This window comes from Macrotis lagotis, chromosome 1, assembly GCF_037893015.1.
Source record: "Macrotis lagotis isolate mMagLag1 chromosome 1, bilby.v1.9.chrom.fasta, whole genome shotgun sequence".
NCBI classification, from domain to species: Eukaryota; Metazoa; Chordata; class Mammalia; order Peramelemorphia; family Peramelidae; genus Macrotis; species Macrotis lagotis.
The window spans coordinates 923,340,247-923,351,267 of NC_133658.1; the positions used below are offsets into that span (position 1 = coordinate 923,340,247).

Sequence of the window (11,021 nt, forward strand, 5' to 3'; positions counted from 1 at the left end):
AACCCATATTTGCTCCCTGGGTTGGGGGAAAGGGTATGAAGGGTTGGACAGGTTCTGGCCTTGATCCCATCCACCATCTTGTTAAGACTTGAACCCTAGACTGAGTTCAGCTGAGGAGTGCCCCACCAGCCCATGGAGGACAGTGGTGGTAGGCAGGAAACTTCAAGTGCTTAAGTCTTAAAGAGAAAGAGCCCCTCACAACAGGTGGGATATTTGATTGTGAAAGGAAGAAAATATAAAAACCAGGGATTGGAGATGCATTTTTCTATTTTTTATTTTTGTGAGGCAGTGGGATTAAGTGGTTTACCCAAGGCCACAAAGCTAGGTAATTATTAAGTGTTTGAGGCCAGATTTGGACTCAGCTACTGCTGACTCCAGGGTTGGTGCTCTATCCACATTGTCACCTAGATGCCCATGGAGACACAGTTATTGAAAGGAAATCATGTTTAATGAATGTCTCTGATCTGGTCACAAGACCTAAATGTGCTAGATTCCTGAATCTTAACTGTTTTTTAAGTTTTCTGAACTGGAATTTAGGGAATCACTCTGAGGGCCTTAAAAGAGGGTTGTTAGTATTGTTACATTCTGAAAAATATTATACAGAGTGGGAGAATTAAATAACCTAGATTGTTAAATTGGTTTAGGATTTTAAACTCTATTGTAACACCTTTGTATGAAAGGAAAATGGTATTGCGTAAACTAAGAAGAAAGATACCTAGGTGATCTGGAATATTTACTGATTTCTTTTGGGGAAAAAAAGCACTAATTCTTTTCAATATTAAGTCTAATGATAATGATTGTATTTTCATTTTGGATGGAGTTCTTGGAATGTGAGTGTTGGGTTCTCTGTTCAAGATTCTCTGAAGTTTTTATCAAACTAAACTGTTGGGAAGTTTTAGTTGTCCTTTAGTTGTTATCCTTTTCCATCAGATTAACCACAGACTAAGTAAGAATTGAGTCAGGGTTTTAAATGTAATATATATGAGATTAGATTCTTGGAGAATCTAGGTACAACTGATGTGAGGGGGTCTGACTAATGACTGAACAAATAGCAATTGTGTGGTTCCATTGTAACATAACTTATTGATGAACAAGATATATTTATCAATTGTGTGATCCTTCTGTAACTGCAAAGAGTTTACAAGAGTTTTCATTATCTCTTGTAAATATATGTTATTTAAATACTGTATTGTTAATGCCTGGAATTAACATGTGATTCCTTTGAGGAGATATAAAGGAAATATCAAAAATTATGACCCCTTTTGGAATAGATCTGTGGGTTCATGAATACTGTAATAATGGAAGGATTTCCTTGTACAATCTAGTAATTTGTGTGTTATTCTGATTGCTGCTTGCTTATATTGCAATTAATAACACATGTTGGAAATTTAAATTCACCTAATATGTTCTAATGGTTTTAATTACTCTGAAAGTAATCATTTGTATGTTAGGGGGCAGCTAGGTGGTGTAGTGCTTAGAGCCCTGTTCCTGGAGTCAGCAGGGCCTGAGTTCAAATCCTGCCTCAGATATTTAATGATCACCTAGCTGTGTGACCTTGGGCATGTCACTTAACCCACTTGACTTGCCAAAAAGTAATAATTTGAATGACTAGTACCTAAAGAAGTTTATGTATATAGGTTTCTAGCTATATATGTGAATTGGGAATATTTCATATATATATATATATATATATATATATATATACATATATATATATATATATATATGTATATAAATTCCAAAACTGGTTGTTTGTTTTGAAGCAAAGGCACCTCTGTAATATGAGAAAGATAAACACAAGAAAGATAATTTGAGATTTTTTTCTGTGCAATCTCCTGGACAAAGGAGAGGTTTATTAGTTGTAAAATACAACAGGTTAAAAGGAGGGTTCTCTAGCTAAGGAGAATCTGATACACCATTGTTATATAGAGGTACAGTAGATATAATTTCAGACAAAGGGATGTGGGTCTGGAAATCAGAGGCTCCAGTAAGAAATAGGAAATGAGGCATGTAAGGCCAATCATAGTTAGAATACCTGTTTTAGCAAGGACCTAGGAAGGGCACTCAGAGCTTTAGATGGGTGGTTCACTAATTGGGACCCCATTAAGACTATAATTGGAATTTAGTACAATGGACTCACTGGAAATTATAATTAGATAAAACAACTATTTTAGATCAAGGAACTTTTAATCAATTTTCTCTGTATTTCAGATACTAGAATGGTCAACAAAAATGAAATGTTACTGGGTTAAAGTGTTGTTCTTGGAGTCAAGGAAGCCAATGGGCTGAAGATGCCAGGTGACAGGGATGAGCAGGAAAAGGCATAGTGTCTCAGTGTGACTTGAGGCTGGACACTTTTGACTTAATTTCTCCAAGTTGCATATGGGTAATGTTTCACCTGAAAGAATAAATCTAGCCTAAGACATTTGACTACCCACATAGCCTCTGCCTAGACACTGACATTCAATAATTATCCATAAAGGGACATCCTTTAATGTCCTGGATCTTTATAGTAACTAAGCAAACTAGGAAAAAAAAGAAGTTTTAGGTAAATTGAATTAAATAGCCATGTAGCTTAGGCATGTGGCTCTGACAACTACTCTCAGCTACATGTTAACATAGAAATTAAGTTTCCTTAATTTTTATGTTAGAGGGGATATCTAGGAAAGAAGAAGAATGGGAAATTCTTAGAATAATTACAGTCTCAAGGTCTGATTTATGGAAAGGAATATGAGTCAGATAAGTAAATCAGGAAAAGGAAAATCTGTGGTATATTTGGGAATATTTTGGAAAAAAATTCATTTTGGATAAGGATGTTTGAGTCATTATTGTAATGAGAACAAAAGCTTAAGACTGTTACAAGTTTACGTTAATGTGATAATTCTCAGTGGAATTTGCTCATGTAGTAAAGCACTAATGGAATTTTATTGTGTTAAAATGAAGTATGTATGTCAATAGGATAGTGAGGAAGGAAAAAATATAAATTGCAATAAGCTCCAAAATCTCATTGTCTTATGATGAAAACATGTGTTTTGATCTGAGTAAATTATTAAGCTGCTTATTTACCAAAAGACAAGATCTCAACAAGTCACCTGCACTGGAGAGGACTTTTTGGAACAGATTCAGAAGATGCAGAAGGATATCCAATGTCTCCAGGGAGCAGAGGAGAGAGGAGAGACACACTGGACCAGTTCATCTCCACCATCTCTTGTCTATGTGTACATGGTATAGTCAGGGGGAGTGTGTATCTGTAACTTCCCCTTGATTCTGTAAGTGTGGCACCCCTACTTATACTCCATTCCTTATGGAAAGGAGGAAGAGAGGCAGGGTGAAGATGTTCTCCATTAAGAGAAAAGGAAGGAGATTATTGGGAAGAATGATTATATCCTGCATAAGTCTGTATATCCAGAGTCCTATCTCTGATTTAGAGAACTAGATATTAGTACTGGTGGGAGGAGAACATAGCTGACAGAAATCAATGCCCAGTCTTTTGGTGTGGCTAACTGTTGGACATGTGGTAGTCCACATTAGTTTGAGAATTGGCCTTGGGTGCGAGTCCCCTTGGCCAGCCTAGATTCTTAGTTCCTGGTCAGAGGTGCCCTGTGGCACAGGATTCTGATCCAGAGGATAGAAACACCAGTGGCATATGACAGTCATTTCAGGGTGATTATTGTTTATACCAGTCTGGCCGGGATATTTTCCTGGGGAGTAACAAATGTCTGGATATGTCCAGAAGCAGGATACATATATTCTGGGATGTAAAATTTAAAGAGATAGAAGAACTGAGACTCATGTGAGGTGTCATGATGGTACCTGGATCCCTTGTAAGGATGCACAACCTGAGGGACTTGTTAAGGGAAACTATGATTATGAGTTAGAATGTACTTGCAAGAAAAGTAATTTAAGGAACATCACTAGATATACTAACTATTCTTGGGGTTGATCCAATGGCAAAAAATCAGGGATTTATTTTGATCAATTTTGTAGCCAGAAAGAGCTATCTAAAGACATTGGTTATAACCTTGACAATGGAAGGAGGTACAGCAACTTTGGAAATGAACCTATTATCATGATGATTATATGGTTTATTTAGGACACCCCTTGGAAATAAGGATGGACAGTATGGATAATCATTTCTTGGAAACCAGGAAACTCTATTTCTGGAAGACCAACCAGCACTAAAGGGACTTTATTGGATTTGTGGGACTACTGCCTACACCCATTTGTCCAAAGGGTTGGTCAGGGAGTTGCTATCTAGACTTATGGACCTGCTACCTGGGCAAAGGGTAGGAGTTGGGGCTGGGGAACCCCAATTTATATCTTTAAATGTTTACATGAATAAAATAGAGAAAGAAGAAAACACTGTACTAAGCATGGAATTAAAAACATAAAGTTCAAATTAACCCCCCCAATTAATTAGCAAATTAGAAATTCTAAAAATTAAAGGAGAAATTAATAAAATTGAAAGCAAAAAATCTATTGACCTAATAAATAAAATCAAGAGCTGGTTTTATGAAAAAAGCAATAAAATAGATAGACCTGTGGTTAATTTGATTTTAAAAAAAGGAAGAAGAAAACCAAAATAATGTCATCAAAAATGAAAAAGTTGAACTTAACACCCATGAGGAGAAAATTAAAATAATAATTTGGAACTATTTTCCCAACTGTAAGTCAATCAATTTGATAATCTAAGTGAAATGGATGAATATTTAGAAAAATATAAGTTGCCCAGGTTAAATGAAGGGAAAATTGAATACCTAAATAACCCTATCTCAGAAAAAAATTCAACAAGCCATCAATGAACTCCCCAAGAAAAAAATCTCCAGGGTCAAATGGATTCACGAGTGGATTCTCTCAAACATTTAAGGAACAATTGGTTCCAAGTTTATATAAACTCTTTGGAAAAATATGTGAATATTGAACTGCGTAATTCTTTTTATAATATTACTATATTGTTGATACCTAAACCAGGAAGAGTCAAAACAGAGAAAGAAAATTATGGACCAATTTTCCTAATGAATATGGATGCAAAAATCTTAAATAAAATCTTAGCAAAGCAATTACATTAAGTTATCACTATTACTAGGACCAAGCAGGATTTATTTCAGGAATGCAGGGTTGTTTCCATATTAGGAAAACTGTCAGTATAATTGGCTATATAAGTAAAAACTTATCAGAATCATATGACTATCTCAATAGATCTTTAAAAGACATTTGACAAAATACAACACCAATTCCTAATAAAAACACTAAGAAAAGGAATAAATATATTGTCCCTTAGAATGATAAGCAATATCTATATGAAACCATCAAAAAGCATTATAAGCAAAGGGGAAAGGCTATAAGCCTTCCCAATAAGATCAGGGATGAAACAAAGATTCTAATTATCACCACTACTATTCAATATAGTATAAGAAATTTAACCTCAGCAATAAGAGAAGAAAAAGTAATTGAAAGCATAAGATGCCAGATCCATGGCAAGGGGAGCAATTTATAATCAAAGAGATGGAGAACATCATAGAAAACAGAATGGGTAATTTTGATTATTATTATTAAATTAAAAAAAAAAACTTTTCCACAAAATCACTGCAACCAAGATGAAAAGAAATATAAATTCAGAAGCAATTATTACAACGAGCATATCTGACAAAGGACTCATTTGTAAATATATAGAAAACTTAGTCAAATTTATAAAAACTCAAGCTGTTTGATTCAGCAGCACATATACTAAAATTGCAGTGATATGGAGAAGATTAGAATGGCCCCTGTGCAAGGATGACATGCAAATTCATGAAGTGTTCCCTATCTTTTTGAAGATGTAGCTCTGACTATCTCTTTCTATGACAACAATATGGTGCTTATACCTAAACCAGGAAGAGTCAAAATAAAGAAAGAAATTATATACCTATCTCTCAAATGAATAAAGATGCAAAAATGTTAAATAAAATCTTAGCAAAATGATTACAAGTTATCATTTAAGGTAATATGCTATAACCAAGCACCATTTGTCCCAGGAATGCAGGGTTGGTTCAATATTAGGAAAGCTGTTAGTGTAATTAATTTTATCAATAACAAACCTATCAGAATCATAGGATTATCTCAAAAGATGTTGAAAAAGCATTTGAAAAATGCAGCACCCATTTCTACCAAAAACAACAGAGAGCAAAGGAATAAATAGGTTATTCCTTCTAATGATTAGCAGTATCTAATGTGAAACCATCAACAAGCCTGATATGCAGTGGGGATAAGCTAAAGGCATTCCCAATAAGATCAGAGGTGAAACAAGAATGCCCATTATCACTAGTACTACTGAATAATGTGTAAAAATTGTTATCTTCAACAATAAGAGAAGAAAAAGAAATTAAAGGAATTAGAATTGAAAAAGAAGAAACAAAACTCTCACTTTTTGCAGAAGACATGATGGTATACCTAGAGAATCCTAAAAATATTCTTAAAAACTACTAGAAGTGATTTGAAACTTCTACAAAGTTTTGGGATATGAAATAAACCCTCATGAGTCCTCAGTGTTTCTATATATTACTAGCAAGACATAGCACACCAACAGCTGGGAAGATAAATCCCATTCAAAGTAACCTCAGACAATTTAAAATACTTGGGAATCTATCTGCCAAGGAAGCTCAGAAATTCTAAGAATACAATGACAAATCACTTCTCACACAAATAAAATCAGATTTAAATAACTGGGCAAAACTGAGCTAATATAATAAAAATGAGGATTCTACCCAACTTAAACTACTTATTTCGTGCCCTACCAATCAAAATTCCAAAAAAAATTTCTTTAATGAGCTAGAAAAAATAGTAAGTAAATTCATATGGAGAAATAAAAAGTTGAGAATTTCCAGGGATTTAATGAAAAAAGTGCAAAAGAAGGTCAGATCTAAAATTATATTATAAAGCATCAGTCATCAAAAATGTCTGGTTTTGACTAAGAAGAGTGCTGGATCAGTGGAATAGACTAGGTGCAATAGCAGGAAATGATTATAGTAATGTGCTGTTTGACAAACCTAAAGAGTCCAGCTTCTGGGATTACAAACTCACTTTTCAATGAAATCTGTTAGGAAAATTGGAAGTCAGTATGGCAGAAACTTAGATGAAACCAATATCTCATACCCCATACCAAGATAAGATCGAAATGGATACAGGATTTAGACATAAAAGACAATATTATAAGTAAACTGGGAGATCAAGGAATAGTTTACCTCTCTGGTCTATGGAAAGAGAAGCAGTTGATGATGAAGGAAATGGAGGACATCATTAAAAACAAACGAGATAATTTTGATTACTTTAAAATTAAGAAGCTTTTGCACAGACAAAACCACTGTAACCAAGATCAGAAGAAATGTAGTAAATTGGGAAACAATATTTACAGGTAATATTTATGACAAAGGACTCATCTCTAAAATATATAGAGAACTGAGTAAAATTTAGGGAAAAAAAACAAGCCATTCCACAAATGACAAATGGTCAGAGGATATGCAGAGGAAATTTACAGATGATGAAATCAACATGATGCATGGTCATATGAAAAATTACTCTAAATCATTACTAATTAGAGAAATATAAATTAAAGCAGCTCTGAGGTACCACCTCATACTTCTCAGACTGGCCAATAAGACCAGAAAGGACAATGATCATTGTTGGAATGGATGTGGGAAATCTGGGACACCAATACATTATTGATGAAGCTGTGAACTCATCCAGCCTTTTTGGAGAGCAATTTGGAATTATGCCCAAGGGGCAATAAAAATGTGCATACCCTTTGATCCAGCAATAACACTACTGGGTCTACACCCTGAAGAGATTATTAAAAAGGGTAAAAACATCACTTGTACAAAAATATTCATAGCAGTTATGTTTGTGGTGACCAAGAACTGGAAATTGAGTGAATGTGGTTCAATTGGGAAATGACTAAACAAATTGAAGTATATGTACTTTATGTAACACTATTGTTCTATTAGAAACCAGGAGGGATTGTAATTCAGAGAAGGCTGGAGGGATTTGCATGAACTGATACTGAGAGAGATGAGCAGAACTAGAAGAACACTGTACACCCTAACAGCAACATGGGGGGGTGATGATTAACCTTGATGGACTTGCTCATTTCATCAGTGCAACAATCAGGAGAAATTTTAGGGTATCTGCGATTGAGAATACCATCTGTATCCAGAGAAAGAATTGTGGAGTTTAAACAAAGACTAAAGACTATTACCTTTAATTTTTTTATAAAATTATCTTATGTAATTTTGCTATTTCTTATATTTTTTTCCTTTAGGATATATTTTTTTCTCTCAGTACATTCAGTTTTGATCAATACATAGTATGGAAACAATGTAAAGACTATCAGACTGCCTTCTGTGGGGGCTGGGGGGAAGGAAGCTAGATTAGAGGAAAAATTGTAAAGTTCAATAAAAAATAAAATTAAAAAAATTAACAGCTTAAATGTAAAAAAAGCCTTTACCTAATTTACAAATAGACAAAAGATATGCAAAGACAATCTGGGAATGAAGGAATCAATGCTATCTACAGATATATGAAAAATTGCTCTAAATCATTACTGATTAGAATAATGCAAATTAAAGCATCTCTGAGATACCATGTAACACTCCTCAGACTGGCCAATATAACAAGAATGGGCAATAATCAATTTTGGAAGGGATGTGGGGAAATATGGGACACTAATATATTGTTGGTGGAGTTGTGAATTGATCCAGCCTTTCTGAAGAGCAATCTGAAATTACACCCAAAGGGCAATAAAAATATACGTACCCACTACTGGTTCTGTATTCTGAAAAGATCATGAAAAAGGCTAAAAATTTGTGATAGTAAAGTATTGAAAATTGAGGGGATGTCCATCAATTGGGGAATGACTGAACAAATTATGGCATATGTACATTATGGAACACTATTATTTTATTGCAAACCAAAAGGGATGGGAATTTGGAGAAGCCTGGAAAGAATTTCATGGCGTGATGTTGAGCAAGATGAGTGGAATGAGAAAACAATTTTTCACCCTAACAGACATGTGGGATGATGATCAACTTTAATGGAAAATCACGGACAATTTTATGGTATCTGTGATGGAAAATACCTTCTGTATTCAAAGAAAGAACTTTGGAGTTTAAACAAAGACCAAAGATTATTACCTTCAATAAAAATGTTGTCTTATTAATTATATAATTTTGCTAGCACTAATATTTTATTTCTTCCTCAAGGATTTTTTTTCCTCTGAACACATTCAATTTTGGTCAATGCATATCATGGCAACAATGGAAAGATTATCAGAATGCCTTCTGTGGGGGGCAAGGGGGAGGGAAGTGAAGGTGGGGGGAAATTGTAAAAATCAAAAGTTTCCAAAACATAATAATTAGAAACTACTATTGTATATAATTGGGAAACTTATAAAATATATACTTAACAAAAAGGAGCAAAACTTATCAGAAAATATGATCTTTAAATATAAGACTCAATAGATGCATAAAAAGGTAAATGGAAAGGGGTGGGGGAAGCAAAGCAAGAACATAAACTCTATGTATCACTCCAAGGGAATATAATATGTTTAACTCTTGAGAACTGTGGTTCTCTTAGGATAGTTAAAGAGTTCAAGGGATTGGATATACAAGAGACATGAAACAATGTTGATTATGAGGGTGGTAGCCCAGTAAAAAGTTGTTGCACTAATAAAACCAATATTGCCAAAATTAGAAGAAGAAAAGGAAACATGAAAATAATTCTCACAGATAAAGTTTATGATAAAGGTCTCATTTCTACAAAAAAAGAATTCAAACAAATACAATTTACAAGTCATTCCTCAATAGATAAATAGGCAAAAAATATGAACAGAGCATTTTCAAACAAAGAAATTAAAGCTATATATAATTATATGAAATAAGATCCAAATCATTATTAATTAGAGAAATTCAAATCAAAACAATTATGAGGTACCTTTACATCTATGAGATACCTATCACACCTATCACACTTGATCAATGTTGGAGAAGTTATGGGAAGATTAGAACATTAATGAACTATTGTTGGAGTTGTGAGCTAATCCAACCATTCTGGAGAGCATTATGGAACTATGCCCAAAGGGCCATAAAAGTGATATATTCTTTGACCCAGCTATACCAATACTGGGCCTATATCCAAAAGTAATCACAAGAAAATTGGGAAGTCCCATATGTTCAAAAATATTTATAGTGGCTTTTTTTGGGGTGGCAAAGAATTAGAAATTGAGAGCATGACCATCAACTGTGGAATGGTTTAATACTTTATGATATAGGAATGTTATGGAGTACTATTAATCTATTAGAAATGGTCAGACTTTAGAAAAGCATGGAAAGAATTACACAAACTGATAGAAAGCAGTAGAACTAAGAGAACATTGTACACACAGCTCACACACTGTGATGGATGCAGCTTCTCTCAGCAGTTCATAGACCTAGGAAAACCCTGACAGACCTATTATGGATAACTCCATCCACATCTGGAGAGAGAAAACAATAACAATTAATAAAAGAACACAGAATCTGAATGGATACTATACTCATCCATTTAATTCTGCTCTAATGTTTCTTCTTTCCAATCTCAAGGTTTTCTTTCTTTTCTCTTAGTCCTAATTCCTCATTCACAAAAATGACTCATTTGTAAACATGCTAAAAACAAGTGCACATACCCAAGTTTTACCAGGCTTTGCCTTTGAGGGAAACAAGAGTGGTAGAAGAGCATTTAGTTTTTGTATATGCAAGTGGATTAATGTTGAAAACTTTCATATCATGCAATTGGAGAAAATAAAATATAAAAACATCATATTTCTTGTCAAAGTCTGCTTCTCCCTTATGATAAGGATTATCAGTCTGAAGATTAAGATGTCACTGCTGAATGTCAATTTCCTCCTCCTGAGAAAACCTTCTCCTGTCTGATTATCTTTGCAGCAAAAGTCACAGGATGATAACATTCTGCCACTAAAGGAAGGAAAATTCATATAAATAATTACATAAGGA

General features: G+C 34.0%; 1 non-coding gene across 1 annotated transcript; it reads left to right on the forward strand.

Annotated features, from left to right (window-relative positions):
• The first annotated feature begins 5,705 nt into the window (after nucleotides 1-5,705).
• On the forward strand, nucleotides 5,706-5,810 carry LOC141510483 (U6 spliceosomal RNA). Its single transcript, XR_012474966.1, has one exon. It is a non-coding gene; the product is annotated as a U6 spliceosomal RNA (small nuclear RNA).
• The last annotated feature ends 5,211 nt before the right edge of the window (nucleotides 5,811-11,021 follow it).